The sequence below is a fragment of the Octodon degus genome, unplaced genomic scaffold (genome assembly GCF_000260255.1).
Source record: "Octodon degus isolate 3935 unplaced genomic scaffold, OctDeg1.0 scaffold00004, whole genome shotgun sequence".
In the NCBI taxonomy this organism is placed as follows: domain Eukaryota; kingdom Metazoa; phylum Chordata; class Mammalia; order Rodentia; family Octodontidae; genus Octodon; species Octodon degus.
In genome coordinates, this window is record NW_004524580.1 from 4,311,397 (window position 1) to 4,314,728 (window position 3,332).

Here is a 3,332-nt window from a genome sequence, read left to right on the forward strand (position 1 = left end):
AATAATAGTAATAATAATCATCCCCAAATAAAGATCCCCAAATAGTCTTTGTGTTTTCATTTCTTTTGCTCTGTTTTAAAGGCAGGGCCTTACTGTGTAGCCCAGGCTGGCTTCAGAACTGTGGAGATCCTCCTGATTAAGGCTTCCAAGTGCTCAGATTGAAAGTGTGCGCCTCGGCCCTTGGCCTTCACGGTCTTAGTTTGTAGCCCTTCTTGGAGTATAGACAGTTGTTAGAAGGGTCAGATTATAAACGAGAGTTCCAGTTCTAGGAAGAAAAGGGATAATTGGCAAGCTCATATCAATTTATCACTGTATTAATTATTTTCTACAATTAATCCTTATGTTTATATTTTTAACATTTTATTTGTGGTATTTCACTTCTGATCTTATTCTCTACCATTGTTTTCATAATTAATTTATAATTAGTTCTGATCCTCAAAAATAATTTCTTTCTCTTTTTTTTGTGGTACTGGGGATCAAACTCAGGACCTTGTGCTTGTTAGGCATGTGCTTAAGCCTCTGAGCTATGTTCCTGGCCCAGTAATTTCCTTCCTTCCTTCCTTCCTTCCTTCCTTCCTTCCTTCCTTCCTTCCTTCTCTGCCAGGTCTCACTACGTAGATCAGAATCATAGTGATCCTCCTGTTTTCAGTCTCCCAAGTGCTGGAATTACAGGTGCGTGCCACCTCACCCATTCTCAATTGCTGGCTCAGCACACCTCTGGGGTGGGGCTGGCACTGCAGTAATTTCTTTTTAAAATGGCCTTATCAAATTAATCATGTGATTTTTTTCATCTAAATTGTTACTTTTTTTTTTCTTTTTTTTTGCGGAACCGAGGATTGAACTCAGGCCTTTGTGCTTGCCAAGGAAGCGCTTATTCCACTGAGCCATCTCCCTGGCCCCTGAATTATTTATATTTTTTAAACAGATAACATTTTTAGCTCTCTCATTTAATTTGATTCTGCCGAGAATTACAATTACTTGCTCCTTGCTATGGACTGACACTGTAACTGGGAGAATATGAAGATCATCGCTGGACCTCTTTTACCTAAACTCATTGTCTCAGGGAGAGAGACGCTGAAAGAAGAAATTTGATGAAGTGCAGCCTCTACCATGGGTGGACACATAAACATCTATGAGAACCAGTGGAAAGACCAATTGATTCTGATTCTTGGTAGAGAAGAGAGTGGTTGTTAAGGTTGGTGCTATTCAAGGTGGACAGAGAAGGAGGGAAGCGCAGAAACAAAGAATCAGAACATTCTTGCATCTGTCACCTGGGGATGCTGAATCAAGGAACAAGTGCCCCAACACGCTGCCACACTGCTTCCAACTGCATTCCAGACCTGCACCACATCTACAATTCCCACTGGACAGCCTTGAAGAACGGAGGTGGGATGGGGTTATATCTACTGCAGTGAGCTTTCAAGCCTTGGAGAGAAGGCCACTCAAGGGCCCCACTCCTGTGAATGTCCATTCCTATGGGCATTTTAACAAAAAATATAGGGTCCTGGGTTTGGCATATATCCTAGGACAATTACTTAAATATTGTTGAAATTGTAAAAAATGAGTATGTTTTATGGAGAAATTGAAAGAAAAAGCAAAAGGAAAAAGCTAAAGGGAACAAAATCAACACTGGTGTTGGATTTACTGTCTTATTCAGCACACCTCTGAGTACTTCCTAAATAAGGAAAAGTGCATCGTTTATTTATGAAGGATGTATAAGATTCAGAAAACTACCATATTACATGAGAATAAAGGCATCGCCCGACTGTGCAAGCAGGTCCACTTCCTGGCTTAGTGGCTTCACCCTGTTGCTTCTTAGTGTTGGTTTGAACTCAGGCAGAGTGAAGCTTCACTTTCCCTCTGTGTTGTGTTACTATAGTTGGGGGCACTCATGGGGTCCCTTCTACCGAGTGCTTATGGAGAGGCAACAAGTAAGGCCTTTGGTTTCTCAGGGTCACTTTCCACACCATGCACTATTTAGCCTGGATTTCCTCGTGTCATGGCGCCTGGACACTCAGTTGATCATCTTTTCACTCAATCTCGGCTTTATCTTTTCAGTCCTTTTTCAAACTCTAAAGGTGCATAGTGTTTCACAAGACATGTGCATGAAATTGTCTCTGACCTTCCCTCCGCTTGCATTCAGCCCATCAAAATCATCCTCATCTGACGATACCCATTTCATCTACCTCTTTCTTGGTGAGACCTGTACAACATTCTACTTTTCCACCTGCCTTGTCTATCTCCCCTGATGACTGTACATTTGCTCCTGTGCTTTTTCAGGATACCATTTGTCATTCTGTAGTTTATTATCTTGTGTTCTATTCAGTTGCGTAGTTGCTGTGGGGAAAACCTGGCCCTACCCATGCGTACTTACTCCATGAAGTAAGTTTGTGTGGTCAGGAGGCGGTCTTCTTCTTCTCAAACACGTGTCTTATTGAGGTGGCTTAACTTTCATAAAAAAATGCTAACTCTATTCATGCTGACCAATGAAACATGAAATTGTGCACTGTAAAAATAATTTGCCTTCCACTTCTTGTCAGAGGCTGTAATCTAGAAAATTCTGCTGCCCAGGACCTATCAAAAGCTCAGTTGTGAAAGCAATATATATGGAGAATTGCCTGAAGGATAAAAAGTCCATCCTTTCTCTAGACACATTCCATTTTATTCCTGGATTTCTAAACCGAGAGCTGCAGCCTGAAATATTTTTGTCTTAGTTCCTCAGGGAACTGCTTTAACAGAATTTCCTTCGGCATTATGCCATTAGCAATGATTTTGATGGACGTTATGAGGAAAGGCCTGTTCAATCTTCTGCCAATAAATTTGAAAATCTAGATGAATTAGATACTTTTCTAAAAAGTCATAAGTTAATGAAATCAAGTGGAGTTACAAAAAGCTCAACTACATCAGTAACCATGGTGGTGGTGGTGGGGTTTGTATAGCTTGTAGAGATTTGTTTTCTTTCAGAAATAAGTCCATGGTTTTGGAATGATTACCTACTATGTTTATTTATCCAATAACTATGTTTTCTCTTTTCCTCTCTCCTGTTCTTCTTTCTCTTTCTTTCCCACCTGTATCCATTACTTCTCCTTCCTTCGAGGATGTGTGCTTGCTTCCTCCAGTGATGTTATAATAACAAAACATTACAAGACACTGACTCCTGCCCATAGGAATTAAACCTAAATTTGGCCATATTCACATATATCTCTATAAATTGACATAAGGTGGGGCATGCGACCAAAGAAAAATTAATCAGAGTCCTTTCTTGTAATGCAATCTTTTATCTGTGGGGAAATTTCTCTTCTGGATTGTTGAGTGGGGGTGTTTTAGGTCAC

The 3,332-nt window shown here is 40.5% G+C and overlaps 1 pseudogene across 1 annotated transcript in view; it reads right to left on the reverse strand.

Annotated features, from left to right (window-relative positions):
- LOC111817327 overlaps nt 1-2,753 on the reverse strand; it is a 4,374-nt pseudogene extending 1,621 nt beyond the window's left edge. Inside the window, exon 1 of the transcript XR_002821563.1 lies at nt 2,682-2,753. The product of XR_002821563.1 is annotated as a zinc finger MYND domain-containing protein 19 pseudogene (transcript). The remainder of the gene's footprint in view (nt 1-2,681) is intronic.
- Nucleotides 2,754-3,332: the final 579 nt, after the last annotated feature.